Source organism: Pongo abelii, chromosome 1 (assembly GCF_028885655.2).
Source record: "Pongo abelii isolate AG06213 chromosome 1, NHGRI_mPonAbe1-v2.0_pri, whole genome shotgun sequence".
NCBI classification, from domain to species: domain Eukaryota; kingdom Metazoa; phylum Chordata; class Mammalia; order Primates; family Hominidae; genus Pongo; species Pongo abelii.
Window position 1 is genome coordinate 190,451,202 of NC_071985.2, and position 15,632 is coordinate 190,466,833.

Sequence of the window (15,632 nt, forward strand, 5' to 3'; positions counted from 1 at the left end):
TAACCCCCAGGTGATAATATTAAGAGGTGACTATGTCATGAGGGCAAAGCCCTTATGAATGGGATGAGTGCCTTTAAAAAAAAAAGGGTCCAGAGAACTGCCTTGCCCCTTCTACCATGTAAGAACAGTGAGAAGGTACCATCTATGAACCAAGAAAAGGGCCCTCATCAGATACCACATCTTCCAGTGCCTTGATCTTGGACTTCCCTGGCTTCAGCACTGTGAGAAATATAAATCTGTGTTGTTTATAAACCCCTTAGTCTATGGCATTTTGTTATAGCAGCTTAAATGGACTAAGACATCCTCTGTGGATGGAGCCAATTGGAAGAAGAAGGAATCTGACTCAAGGGCTGCCTGACAATCAATGACATGGAGGGAAAAGATGGGATAAGCCAAACTAGATTCTCACCTTGGGAACCTGAATTGGGAAAACATAATAGGAAAATGGAGGCAAAGAAATCATGATATGGAGAGGTCCAGAGATCTGAGCCTATTCAAGCCAGTGACTGAGCAGAGAAATCAAAAGGATTGAGTTAGTGAGTTGAAGCAGGTGTGGATGATAGTCGAGTTGTTGTGTTAACGTTGAGCTGTGAAAGTAAAAGTTCATGCCCTCCTGCTACAGGTGGTCCTAAAGGTTCTTAGCATTGGAGGGGAAAGACCACAGACCTAGAATTTATAAGTACTCTGTTTCTAAAAAATGCATTCCGGGAAAGGAGGAGGAGAGTATTCACAGCCAGGCGTTGAGGACCATCACACTAGGTTCTTAACAGGTCAAAATTATAGACTTCTTAGCTACTAGAACTAATAATAAGTGAGAACTAAGTGAATTTAGCAAGGTGGCAGAACACAAAGTCAATATTTTAAAATCAATTATATTTCTATATACAAGCAACCAACAATTGGAAACTGGAATTTTACAAACACTTCTTAAAAGTACATAAAAACATCAAATACTTAGGCCGGATGCAGTGGCTCACGCCTGTAATCCTAGCACTTTGGGAGGCCGAGGCGGGCGGATTACCTGATGTCAGGAGTTCCAGGCCAGCCTGACCAACATGGAGAAACCCTGTCTCTACTAAAAACACAAGAATTAGCCAGGTGTGGTGGCGCATCCTGTAATCCCAGCTACTCAGGAGGCTGACGCAGGAGAATTGTTTGAGCCCAGGAGGCGGAGGTGGTGGTGAGCCAAGACCACACCATTGCACTCCAGCCTGGGCAACAAGAGCAAAAATCCGTCTCAAACAAAACAAAACAAAAAAGCCACATCAAATACTTAGTGATACACTTAATTAAATATGTGCAAGATGTATGTGTTAGTTATCTATTGCTGTGTAACAAATTATCCTAAACTTAGTGGTTTAAAATGAGCATTGACTATCTCAGTTTCCACAGGATTTCAGGAGCAGCTCAGCTAGGTGGTTCTGGTTCTGGGTCTCTCATTAGGTTGGAATCCAGGTGTTGACCAGCGCTGCAGTCATCTGGGGGCTGGACATGGTTGTTAACAGAGGCCTCAGTTAGTTCCTCATCACATGGAACTCTCCATAGAGCTGCTCACAACCTTGCAGTTGGTTTCTCCTAGCTGGGGTGATGCTACACACTCTACAGTATACAGACTAGCCTCTTACAACAAAGAATTATCTGGGCCAACATCCCAACAGTGCTGAGGCTGAGAAACCTTGGGCTAAGCAAAGACTTAGAGAGAACATAAAAGACAGAAATCATTAAAAAAAAATGATCCACAAAATCAATATTTTGTGTTTATTTAGGTTAAGATTTCATTTTGACTTTATCAGAATGAAAAACTTTTGCTCTTTGAAAGACACCATTCTTAGGCCGGGTGTGGTGGCTCACGACTGTAATCCCAGCACTTTGGGAGGCCAAGGTGGGTGGATCATTTGAGGTCAGGAGTTTGAGACCAGCCTGGCCAATATAGTGAAACCCCATCTCTACTAAAAATACAAAAATTAGCCAGGTGTGGTGGCGGGTGCCTGTAGTCCCAGCTACTTGGGGGCTGAGGCAGGATAATTGCTTGAACCCGGGAGGCGGAGGTTGCAGTGAGCCGAGATCGCGCCACTGCACTCCAGCCTGGGCGACAGAGTATAAGACTCAGTCAAAAAAAAAAAAAATTTGTCCAGGGGAGATTCCTATTAAAGATCTATATAGGTGGTCATGGAGTTTGTCCAGGGAATGAATCATTTAAGGATCTCTTTATTAGTTGGGGGTTTTGACATTTAGAATCTTTGAAGACACAGGTAGTAGGGAGGGACTGAATTCCTCATCAGTTAGGGCCCTCATGAGGCCCATTGCTGGTAAAATCTTTGTAATACTCCTAGAATTTCACTTAGTGATTCATGCATATTCTTACACCAATGCCCCTTTGACTGGGTCAGTGTGAGTGGTCCAGGACTTTGTTTCTTGCCACTAAATGCTCTTCACTAGAAAAGGGTCAGAGTTCTAGTTTATGACTAAGGGTTAGGTTAAGATTAGATTTAGAATTATGCTCATGGAAAACCTAGCTCAAATGGTTCCTAGAAGTTGTCTGCACAGTAAGTGATCAGTATATATTGGTCAAAGAAATGAATGAATGGAAACTGGTTTAAGCAAATGGAATCTGTTAGGTGGCTTCAAGTGACTTAAACAACATAATCAAGAATGGAGAGGGGGTCTCTCTCTCTCTCTCTCAACCTGCTCTGATCTCTGCAATGTCATGCTCAGATGACCCGCTATCCACGACCTACCACCACTGTGCTAAAGGATTCCTTGTCCCTCCCTACACTGTCCCAGAAAAGGAGGTCTCCCTGGTAGCACCCACGGGTGTGGGGGGCAGCCACTTCTCTTTCTCAAGAGTGCCAAAGACTGGGTGCAGTGGCTCACACCTGTAATCCCAGCACTTTGTGAGGCCGAGGCGGGTGGATCACGAGGTCAAGAGTTTGAGACCAGCCTGGTCAACGTGGCGAAACCCCGTCTCTACTAAAAATACAAAAAAATTAGCCAGGTGTGGTGGTACATGCCTGTAGTCTCAGCTACTTGGGAGGCTGAGGCGGGAGAATCACTTGAACCTGGGAGGCAGAGGTTGCAGTGAGCCGAGGTGGTGCCATTACACTCCAGCCTGGGCAACAGAGCAAAAAAAAAAAAAGACTCTTGCTTTCCTTGGCTCTGATTTGGTTCAGAGCCAGCCCTGAACAAATGACTGCAGATGGCGGGTGGGACATATGGATTGGCTAAGACCCATCAAAACCTATTCCTGGTCCTGGGGCATGAGCTACTTCCTTCAGGCATGGGTAGAACAGATGCTTAGTGGCCAAACTTCCAAATGTTACAGGAATTTCAGGGTCTGGATTAGAGTGCCAGGAAGGTTCCAATCTAGACTAAGCAATAAAAAGGTTCAGTTGTGTTTTTCCAGATGAGAGAAAAATGCATAAACACTTTGAGCCCTGCATTCCACTCCCAGGGCTTTTCTTAAAAACAACAAAAGAAAATCACCTTCCCTAAAAGCTGTTGTTCATGGTGTTCTTTATGTAGAAGAGTATAAGACCACATGGAAGGCCGGGCGCGGTGGCTCATGCCTGTAATCCCAGCACTTTGGGAGGCCGAGGCTGGTGGATCACGAGGTCAGGAGTTCGAGACCAGCCTGACCAACATGGTGAATGAAACCCTGTCTCTACTAAAAATACAAAAATTAGACAGGCATGGCGGGGTGCGCTTATAATCCCAGCTACTCAGGAGCCTGAGGCAGGAGAATCACTTGAACCCGGGAGGCGGAGGTTGTGGTGAGCTGAGATTGCACCATCGCACTCCAGCCTTGGCAACAGGAGTGAAACTCCATCTCAAAAACAAAAACAACAACAACAACAAAAAACACATGGAAAGAGATAAGGTTGGGGTAGGAAGGGTGGGGCAAACAAAATGCTATGTACATTATTGAATGATAGTGATAAAAAAAATACTGGCTAGGCTGGGTGTGGTAGCTCATGCCTGTAATCCAGCACTTTGGGAGGCTGAGGCAGGAGGATCGCTTGAGCCCAGGAGTTCAAGACTAGCCTGGGCAACATAGTGAGACCCGGTCTCTCCAAAAAAAAAAAAAAAAAAGAAAATTAAGAATTAGCTGAGTATGATAACATGCACTTGTAGTCCCAGCTACTACTTGGGAGGCTGAGCTGGGAGGATAACTTGAGCCCAGGAGATCAAGGCTGCAGTGGGCTATGATTGTGCCACTGCACTCCAGACTGGGCAGCAGAGTGAGGCCCTGTCTCAAAAAGAAAAAAAAATACTGCCTATAAAAGTCACTAGACATAGGCTGAGTGCAGTGGCTTATGCCTGTAATCCCAGCACTTTGGGAGGCCGAGGTGGGCAGATCACGAGGTCAGGAGTTTGAGACCAGCCTGACCAACATGGTGAAACCCTGTCTCTACTAAAAATTACAAAAATTAGTCGGGCGTGGTGGCGTGTGCCTGTAATCCCAGCTACTCAGGAGGCTGAGGCAGGAGAATCACTTGAACCCGGAAGGCAGAGGTTGCAGTGAGCCGAGATTGCGCCACTGCACTCCAGCCTGGGCAACAGAGTGATCATGCTACTGCACTTCAGCCTGGGCAACAGAGTGAGAGTCCATCTCAAAAAAAAAAAAAAAAAAAAATCACTAGACATATAGGGATTCAATGATGTACAGGGGTTGGCTGAAAGCAATTGAAACATGTTTTGTTTTGCTTTCCATAATGATTACAATGCTTGTATAATCATAAAAACAAATTAGAACACAGCTTGGATTAGGTTGGGGTAAAGCTGGGGCTGGAATTCAGTCAGGTGACATTTCCTTGGAGAAGTGATTTAACCTTTCTGAGCTTTCCTTTCTGCCTATGTAAACAGAGGTATTAATAATAATAGTGCCACTTCCTAAGGCTATTGTGAAGGTTAAAGGAAAAATCTCCATAGAGTGCTCAGCACAGAGTACCTCATGCACAGTAATCATTCAATGTGGCCTTGGGATTGTCACTGGCTGTGGGTACACAGAACTGGCATCAGATTTTTATAACAGCTTTATTGAGATATAATTGACATACAATAAGCAGCACATATTTAAATTATACGATTTGATATGTTTTGACACACGTATACATCCCTGAAACCTTTGCCCCAAACAAGATCATGAACATACCACCTCCAAGTTTCCTTATCTGTATCTGTAGCTCATTTCTTTTTACTGCTGAGTAGCAACATTGTATGAACATATCACAACTTGTTTTACCATTCACCTGCTGATGAACGTTTGGATTGTTTCTGATTTTGGCTATTACATACAGAGTTGCATTCATTTACGAGTCTTTGGGTAGACACATGCTTTCAGGTGTCTTGGGTAAATACCTACTAGTGGGATGTCTAGGCTGTAATGTGAGTGTAGATCTTTACGAGAAACTACCTGGCACCAGATGTGGCCATCAGAGTGCGGGACTCCCCTGGAGAGGAATGAGAGGGTGGAGGTCAGAGTCAGGGGTCTCCTACACCCTCTCCTTACCTTCTCAGGCTCGATGGTCAACTCCTAGAGGTCTATGGCTGGCATCTCAATAGGGCCTATTCCTTCTCAGAGACGCCCTCCTCCCCATGGCAGGATTTCCCATATCCCAGTGAGCATCAAAATTTCCTGGAGAGCCTTTTATTTATTTATTTATTTTGAGATGGAGTCTCTGTCTTGCTCTGTTGCCCAGGCTGGAGTACAGTGGCGCGATTTTGGTTCACTGCAACCTCCGCCTCCCACGTTCAAGCCATTCTCGTGCCTCAGCCTCCCTAGTAGCTGGGACTACAGGTGTATGCCACCATGCCCAGCTTTTTTTGGTATTATTAGTAGAGACGGGGTTTCACCATGTCAGCCAGGCTGGTCTCGAACTCCTGACCCCAAGTGATCCACCTGCCTCAGCCTCCCAAAGTGCTGGGATTACAGGTGTGAACCACCACGCCTGGCCCTGGGGAGCTTTAAACACTGTAGATTCCTTAGGCATGAGCTGAGAGGAGTGAATAAATTAAAACAAATAAATAAATAAAGTAAATAAATAAATATCGTAGGCCGGGTGCGGTGGCTCCCACATATAATCCCAGCATTTTGGGAGGTTGAGGACTGAGTGTCGCTTGAGCCTGGGAGTTCGAGACCAGCCTGGGGCAAAACCCCGTCTCTACTAAACATACAAAAATTAGCTGGGCGTGGTAGCTCACACCTGTATTCCCAGCTACTTGGGAGGCTAAGGCAGGAGAATTGCTTGAACCCAGGAGGCAGTGGTTGCAGTGAGCTGAGATCATGCCTCTGCACTCCAGCCTGGGTGACAGAGTGAGACTCCGTCTCAAAATAAATAAAAAAATAAAAATATGAAAGAATTAGCCTGGCGTGGTGGCATGCACCTGTGGTCCCAGCTACTCAGGAGGCTTAGGTGAGAGGATCACTTAAGCTTGGGAAGTTGAGGCTCAGTGAGCCGAGATTGTGCCATTGCACACCAGCCTGAGTGACAAGAGAGACCCTGTCTCCAAAAAAAACCAAATAAATAAAAATAAACGCTATAGATTTCTGGGTCCCATCTGAGACCTGCTGACTCAGAATGTTGCTGGGTAGGACCACAGAATTTGTTCTTTTAAGTGCCCTTTGTGATTCTGCCATATTAACAGGACCTCACCTGCCAGGTCAAGTTTAAAACCTCAGGCAAGGCATTTCCAGTCTTTTGCCATCCGGCCCCCATGTCCTGTGCAGGCTCACACCTTGCCCTCACCCAGACACACAGTCTCATGAAACCACTGCATGTTCCCGACATGCTTAGGCTCTCTCACATCTGAGTCTTCACACAAGCTCATCTTTCTATATCCCCCTTGTCTACCTGGGAAACTTCCACACGTGTCCTCTGAGGCCAGCTAAAACACTATTTCCTCTGGGAAGCCTTCCACATCCTTCTTCCAACCAGCCAGTCAGAAGTCTTTTCTCTTTCCTCTGAGTCTCCCAGCACCTCCCACCATTCTATATCCCAGCACACATTACTCTGCCCCATAATTATTTAGTGATGCTGTGTCAGAGAGTTTGTATAGCTTGCCTTGTTTCAGGTCCCCAGGAACCCTCTGAGGTAGATGATGATGATGATGACGATAGCAGCAAAGGTTTAGCAGGTGAAAAGTTTGCTCAAAGAATTCTACATATGGGCCGGGCGCAGTGGCTCATGCCTGTAATCCCAGCACTTTGGGAGGTGGAGGCAGGCGGATCACCTGAGGTCTGGAGTTCGAGACCACCCTGGCCAACATGGTAAAACCCCGTCTCTACTAAAAATATAAAAATTAGCTGGGCATGGTGGCAGGCACCTGTAATTCCAGCTACTCGGGAGCCTGAGGCAGGAGAATCGCTTGAACCTGGGGGGTGGAGGTTGCAGTGAGCCGAGATCGCGCCACTTCACTTCAGCCTGGGTGAAAGAGTAAGACTCCATCTAAAAAAAAAAAAAGAATTCTACATATGCTGCTAGACCCTTTTATCCTCACCAAAGCCCTGTGAGGCAGGTACTTTTATATTATCAGGCCGTCTTGCAGATGAGGATACTGAGGCTCAGATAAATTATTTGCCTAAACTCATCCATTCTCATAAGTAGCATCACAACTTGCACCCAAGAGCCTCTGATCCCACGGCTCCACACTGTCACATGACCCACGTTTAAACCTTCTGCTAAGTAATCGCTGGGCCAAGCCCTTAGTCTTTTTCCTTTGCCCTGAGATCTGGATTGTTTCCATTGTTTAGCTATTGCAAATAAAGTCTCTATGAATATTCACATACAAGTACTTGTAATGCTTTCGTTTCTCCTGGGTAAGTAATTAGGAGTGGAATAACTTGGTCATATGGTAGGCATATGTTTAAGTTTTTGAGAAATTACCAAACTGTTTTTCCAGAGTAAGTTATACCATTTCACTCCTACCAGCATGTATGAGAATTCCAGTTGCTTCACATCTTCCCCAACATTTAATATGATCAGTCTTTTTAATCTTGGCCATCCTAATAGATGTGTAGTGGTACCACACTGTAGTTTTAATTTGCATTCCCCTAATGCCCATAATATTGAGCTTCATTTCATGTCCTTATTACCATCCATTTATTTTATTTGATGGAATGTCTGTTCAAATCTTTGCCCATATTTTAATTGGGTTGTTTGTTTTCTTAATACTGAGTTGTAGCTGGGTGCGGTGGCTCATGCCTGTAATCCCAGCACTTTGGGAGGCCAAGGTGGGCGGATCACCTGAGGTCAGGGGTTTGAGACCAGCCTGGCCAACGTGGTAAAACCTTGTTTCTACTAAAAATACAAAATTAGCTGGGCGTGGTGCCATGCACCTGTAATCCCAGCTACTTGAGAGGCTGAGGCAGGAGAATTGCTTGAACCCGGGAGGTGGAGGTTGTGGTGAGCCGAGATCGCGCCATTGCACTCCAGCCTGGGCAACAAGAGCGAAACTCCGACTCAAAAAAAAAAAAAAAAAAACTCAACTGAATAGTTAAGGGGGATCCTCTGAGTATCTCCAGCGCTCTTTCTCTGTAGTTCTCCTCTCTCCAGCGCTCTGCCTTACAAACTTCAGCCTCTTTGGCTTCCCCAGGCCCCTGGACATGTCTTGTTAATGAGGGCAGCCATGGCATGGGAATTTTCTCCAGGTGACAAGTCAGTAGGACTAACCTGTATTTCTTTGTTTCTCTCATTGATCACTGTTTGCCATTTTCTAATGTATAGATAGTGTCTTGAGTGCCATTTTGTGTATGTGTGTGTGTGTGTGTGTTTGGTTTTGTATTTTAAGGCGTTTCAGAAGGGAGGGTAAATCTAGTCTCTGTGACTCCGTTCTGAAAAAGCAGAAGTTTGTGGTGTCAGAGTTGGCATTGGAGTTGGTCAGGAAGTGTCAGAGCTGGCTCTGCACTGGAGCGGGGAGGCTTTTCTTCCTTTATACCAGCTGGCACACCTGCCCCCAGAGAAGGACTGATCCTACTGTGCCGTCAAGCTTTCAGGCACTGGGTGCCAACTGGGTCAGTTACCAGGGAGAGGAGGTAACTGGTGTGCCCATGGGAAACTAGAGCTGGCATATCTCATTATAACTGTCAACAGAATGCTTCTTCACCGAGGTTCCAATGCTGCCACCTCTCCGGCCAGCCCAGCTGGGGTCAGGGTGCCTTCCTCTAAGGGCTCTGACCTCATCTCCAGTTACTGACCTCACCTGGCCAGAGCTGGAGGGGATTAGCACTCACAGCCTCCCAGCTGGCAACATTAGCCACTACCTAGCAACAACAATGACAAACTTCCATTTTTTGAGCAGTTACTATTTGCCAGGCCCTGAGCTACCTACCAAAAAATTGAGGCTAGAAGAGGTAAAGCTGCTCACCCAAGTGACGCAGCTGGAAAGGGGAAAAAGGGGGATTCAACACTTACCTTTGGAGACCTGGGGGATGGTCTGTCAAATATACATCCTGGGAACTTTTGGAGGCTCTGGGTCCCATCCTCTATTTTGGCCTGGGCTCCTGTCTCTGTTTCTGGCTTTTGTCTGCCTCTGGGTCTGAAGACCTAATCCGAATCTGCTTAGTTCTGGGGCATGGCATGGTGCGCGGGACACACACTGACTTTGTTAACAGACAGACTGAGGTTCAAATCCTACTTTCTTTTTTTTTTTTTTTTTTTTTTTTTGAGACGGAGTCTTGCTCTGTCGCCCAGGATGGAGTACAGTGGCGTGATCTCCGCTCGCTGCAAGCTCTGCCTCCCGGGTTCACGCCATTCTCCTGTCTCAGCCTCCCCAGTAGCTGGGACTACAGGCGCCCACCAACACGCCCAGCTAACTTTTTGTATTTTTAGTAGAGATGGGGTCTCACCATGTTAGCCAGGATGGTCTCGATCTCCTGACCTCGTGATCCGCCTGCCTCAGCCTCCCAAAGTGCTGGTGTGAGCCACCGCACCCGGCTCAAATCCTACTTTCTAACTGTGTGACCTTGAGGGAGTCACTAAATTCTTGCTGAGCCATAAGAATCACCTCTACAACATGGGGTAGTGGTATTACTTCACAGGGTGAATGTGAGGATTAAATGAGATAATATGTAAGAAGTGCTTACTTCCACCTGGGTGTTCAATACATGGTAGTGAGATGTCTAGTGTCCAATCAGGCTTGTAAGGGGCTTGGATGTTGTCTCTCTGTCCTAATAATAAGAAAGTTGAGCAAACTGGAAAATCAACAATTCTTCTTAGATCCTTTAGAGGAGCGAGGTCACAGGGCAAACCACTGCCCTCAAAATTGAAGAGACAGAGAAGCAGAAACCCCCAAGTAGAAACCTGCTCTAGAACCGGTACCAGGGCAGGACAACCTAACCTGTAATTGAAGAATTGCTGGAGGCTCAGCGTGGGCAAATCTAAACATTAAACATTCCAGCAAGATCCAGCCATACGGGCGTCCCCACATGTTTGTGAGTTTAATCTTCAGGATCTCTATCGAGTCCTCCCAGTGAATGTCAGAGAAAAATCTCCTTGTGCTTTCAGCAGGGGGATGGGAAAAGTAACCATTTTGAAATATGCCAGAGCATTCTGTTCTTAACAAGGCCTGCTCTCAAGAGAAACTATTTTAGCCCAGCCCAATCTTCTGGAGCTTTATCAGAGCCTAGCTGACCTGAGGGAGGGGAAATAGCCAACTCCACTCCCATCTCTGTCCCACCTAAGGGGAGAAAAAAATGGAGAAGCACTGGTGAACTTCACAGCCCAGGAGGGTTCCTGGGCTCATGAAAAGAGTGAGAGCTAATCACGGGACTGTGGAACACCACCCCTGCCCCACACCTCCTCCACCACATGACTAAAGGCCTATTTTACAGGAATTCCTCTTACCCAGTGTAGGAGCCATGGGAAAACTTTCCCTTTACTCTCTGAAGTTTCACTAAAAAATCAATTTACAGGCCGGACTTGGTGGCTCACACTTGTAATCCCAGCACTTTGGGAGGCCAAGGTGGGTGAATCACCTGAGGTCAGGAGTTCGAGACCAGTCTGGCCAACATGGAGAAACCCCGTCTCTACTGAAAACACAAAAATTAGCTGGGCATGGTGGCGGGCGCTTATAATCTCCAGTTACTTGGGAGGCAGAGGCAGGAGAATCATTTAAACCTAGGAGGCGGAGGTTGCAGTGAGCCGAGATTGTGCCATTGTACTCCAGCCTGGGCGACAAGAGCAAGACTCTGTCTTTAAAAAAAAAAAAATCAACTTACAAAAGGCAAATTAGTAGGAGAAATGGCGTGCAAATTTATTAGCATGCACAAGAGAGAATCACAGAGTGATTACCCAATATCCCAATGGAGTAAGATGGTACCCTTCTTTTTTTAAAAACTTTTATAAATTTTTTAAATTAAAAAAATGGAATGCTTTACAAATTTGCATATCATCCTTGCGCAGGGGCCAGACTAATCTTCTCTGTATCGTTCCAATTTTAGTATATGTGCTGCCAAAGCGAGCACTATATACCCTTCTTCTTAGGGGAAAGGAAGATGGGAAAGTATACATGATTTTAGGGGATAGGAAATGAGTTCTAGGCGAATTCGATGGGCTTGAAGAACATACAATTTCCTTGAACAAAGTATGTTGGGCCTGCGGAGCAGACAATGGTTTGTGACAAAAGTCTGTCTAACCATCCTGGCCTACATGGTGAAAGCCTATCTCTACTAAAAATACAAAAATTAGCTGGGCGTGGTGGTGACAGCCTATAGTCCCAGCTACTGGGGAGGCTGAGGCAGAACCGCTTGATCCCGGGAGGCAGAGGTTGCAGTGAGCCGAGATCACGCCATTGCACTCCAGCCTGGAAGACAGGGACAAAAAAAAAAAAAAAAAGTCTGTCTAGATTTGTTGACAGACTTGGGTCTTTCTTCCTGTGATATGAATTCAGTTAATGAAAACTCAAAGAAGGGACTAGAGGTAATTGTTTTCTTCTTTGGCGGAACTGGACTTTAGGCAGATAGGGGAACTTCAGAAAACAACTTTATCATGTGCTTTGGGAGGGAAGGAGGATTGAGAGACAGGAGATGAGGGAAGGTCAGAGAGACCTTGAGCCTTCTTCTTCAGTTTGGCATGTCAAAGCACCATATTTTGTTGTATCGGTTTCTGAGCCCCAACACCAGTATACCACGTGTGGCTTTCAACGGGAAATTACAACGCATATTAAAGGCAAAACACACACTTTGAAGAAAAAGAGCAAGCGTCAGAACCAGGCTGGGATATGACAGGAATGTTGAGATTATCAGACTAAAAATTTAAAACAACTATAATTAATGTTAGGGGCTCTGGTGGAAAAAGCAGATAACGCAAGCACATATAGACAGTGTAAACATAGAGACAAAAATTCTAAGAAAGAATTTTTTTAATGATAGAGATAAAAAATACTGTAATAGAAATGAAGAATGCTTTTAATGGGCTCATTAGTACATTGGACACAGATGAGGAAAGAATCTCTGAGACTGAGGATATATTAGTAGAAACTTTCAAAACTGAAAAGCAAAGAGAGAAAAGACTGAAAAAACATGAGAAAGAATATCCAAGTACTGTGAGACAACTATAAAAGCTATATTATATGCATAATGGGAATATCTGAAGGAGAAAAAAGGACAAAAGAAATATTTGAAGCAAGGATAACTGAACATTTCACCAATTTTTTTTTTTTTGAGACAGAGTCTCAATCTGTCACCCAGGCTGGAGTGCAGTGGTGCGATCTCCGCTCACTGCAACCTCTGCCTCCCGGGTTCAAGCGATTCTCCTGTCTCAGCCTCCCAAGTAGCTGGGACTACAGGCGCCTGCCACCACGCCCAGCTAACTTTTTTGTATTTTTAGTAGAGAGGAGGTTTTACCATGTTGGTCAGGCTGGTCTCAAACTACTGACCTCAGGTGATCCACCCACCTCGGCCTCCCAAAGTGCTGGGATTACAGGCGTGAGCCACCGCACCCTGCAACTTCACCAAATTAATGTCAGACACCAAACCACAGATCCAGGAAACTCGGAGATTTCTCTCTCTCTCTGTCTCTCTCTCTCTCATACACACACACATGCGCGCGCGCACACACACACACACACACAGTCCCAAATGCTACACCTAGGCATATCATATTTAAACTGCATAAAATCTAAAATCAAAGATAAAGAAAAAATCTTGGAATGAAAGCAGAGGGGTAGCCAACAGTACTCTGGCCAAAAAAAAAAAAAAAAAAAAAAGGAATAATTTTTTAAAAAAGAAACCACAGTGGGGAAAAACTTGCCTATAGAGGAGCAAAGACATTACATCTGAGTTCTCAGAAACCAAGCAAGCTAAAAGAGAATGAAGTGAATATTTTAAATGTTGAGAGAAAAAACCCACCAACCTAGTATTCTGTATCCTGAAAACTTTCCTTCAAAAGTGAAGGAACTGGGTGGAGTGGCATGTGCCTATAATCACAGCTACTTGGGAGGCTAGTGTGGGAGTATCCCTTCAGCCTAGGAGTTCCAGGCCAGCCTGAGGCAACATAGCAAGACCCTGTCTCTAAAAGAAAAAAAGTTGGCCAGGCACAGTGGTTCACTCCTGTTAATCTCAGCACTTTGGGAGGCCGAGGCAGGCAGATCACTTGAGGTCAGGAGTTTGTGATCAGCCTGGCCACATAGTGAAACCCCATCTCTACTAAAAATACAAAAATTAGCCAGGCATGGCAGCATGCACCTGTAATCCCAGCTACTCGGGAGGCTGAGGCAGGAGAATCACTTGAACTCAGAAGGCAGAGGTTGCAGTGAGCCAAGATGGCACCACCACACTCCAGCCTGGGCAACACAGCAAGACTCCATTTCAAAAAAAAAAAGTTAACAAATCTAGACATATATATAAAGTTTAATAAATCCAGTCTGAATAGAGTTTAATATCAGGAATGCAAGGTTGTTTTAGTATTTGAAAATCAATTTGTGGCGTGGCACAGTGGCTCACGCCTATAATCCCAGCACTTTGGGAGGTCAAGGCTGGTGGATCACCTGAGGTCAGGAGTTTGAGACCAGCCCGGCCAACATGGTGAAACCCCATCTCTACTAAAAATAAAAAAATTAGCCAGGCGTGGTGATGCGTGCCTATAGTCCCAGCTACTTGGGAGGCTGAGAGAGGCGAATTGCTTGAACCTGGGAGGCGGAGATTGCATTGAGCCAAGATCATGCCACTGCACTCCAGCCTGGGTGATAGAGTAAGACTCTGCCTCAAAAAAAAAAGAAAGAAAGAAAATCAATTTGTGTACTTGATTATATTAACAAAATAAAAATTATATTCCTTTTTTTTTTTGAGACAGAGTTTCGCTCTTGTTGCCCAGGCTGGAGTGCAATGGCGCTATCTCGGCTCACCGCAACCTCCGCCTCCCGGGTTCAAGCGATTCTCCTGCCTCATGTGCCACCACGCCTGGCTAATTTTGTATTTTTAGTAGAGACGGGGTTTCTCCGTGTTGGTCAGGCTGGTCTCAAACTCCTGACCTCAGGTGATCTACCTGCCTTGGCCTCCCAAAGTGCTGGGATTACAGGTGTGAGCCACCGCACCCGGCTTTGTTTTTTAAAAAGTGAAAGAAAAACAAAGACTTTCTCAAACAAAATTGAAGGAATTTGTTGCCAGTAAACCTAATTTACAAAAAATGTTTAAAGAAGTTATTCAGCGAGAAGGAAAATAATATAGATCAGAAACTCAGATCCACTTAAAGAAAGAGCAATAGAGAAAGAACATGTAAAGAGAAAATTAATACTTTTATTCTTCTTATTCTTAATCTGACAAATAAGAGAATGTTCAAAATAATAATAGCAACAATGAATATAGCTATATATAAGCAAAATGAATACCGTGAAACAAGGGATGGAAGGCGGAATTAGGAATATTTCATTATTGAAGCAGGATAGTGTCATTTGAAAGTGGACTGGGATTAGTGTATATGTATACAGCAAACTCTAGGGCGATCACTAAAAAAACTTTTTTTTGAGATGGTGTCTCGCTCTTGTCGCCCAGGCTGGAGTGCAGTGGCGTGATCTCAGCTCACTGCAACCTCTGCCTCCTGGATTCAAGCTATTCTCCTGCCTCAGCCTCCCGAGTAGCTGGGATTACAGGCGCACACCACCATGCCCAGCTAATTTTTGTACTTTTAGTAGAGATGAGGCTTCACCATGTTGGCCAGGCTGGTCTCAAACTCCTGACCTCAGGTGATACGCCCGCCTCAGCCTCCCAAAATGCTGGGATTACAGGCGTCAGCCAGCACGCCTGGCCTAAAAAATTTTTAAAAAGTAAGTATATTGTGAGGCTGAGGCAGGCAGATAATGAGGTCAGGAGTTTGAGACCAGCCTGACCAACATGGCAAAGCCCCGTCTCTACTAAATAAATAAATAAATAAATACAAAAATTAGCTGGGCGTGGTGTCATGCACCTGTAATCCCAGCTACACAGAAGGCTGAGGCAGGAGAATTGCTTGAACCCGGGAGGCAGAGGTTGCAGTCAGCCGAGATCGCGCCACTGCACTCTAGCCTGGGCAACAGAGCGAGACTCCATCTCCAAAAAAAAAAAAAGTAAGTATAATCGATATCGATATGCTGAAAATAAGAGGAAATGTAATTATGTAAAATGCTCACTTAAGTCTAAAAAGGAAGAAAATGTGTGGAAG

The 15,632-nt window shown here is 45.2% G+C and overlaps 1 long non-coding RNA gene and 1 other non-coding gene across 3 annotated transcripts in view; both read right to left on the bottom strand.

The window, feature by feature from the left end:
• Positions 1 to 5,038: 5,038 nt before the first annotated feature.
• LOC103892800 (uncharacterized) overlaps positions 5,039 to 15,632 on the bottom strand; it is a 38,892-nt gene continuing 28,298 nt past the window's right edge. For both annotated transcript variants that reach the window (XR_008515533.2, XR_008515532.1), the window contains exon 4: positions 5,039 to 7,445. This is a non-coding gene — a long non-coding RNA (uncharacterized LOC103892800). The remainder of the gene's footprint in view (positions 7,446 to 15,632) is intronic.
• On the bottom strand, positions 11,355 to 11,461 carry LOC112130920 (U6 spliceosomal RNA). Its single transcript, XR_002913089.1, has one exon. It is a non-coding gene; the product is annotated as a U6 spliceosomal RNA (small nuclear RNA).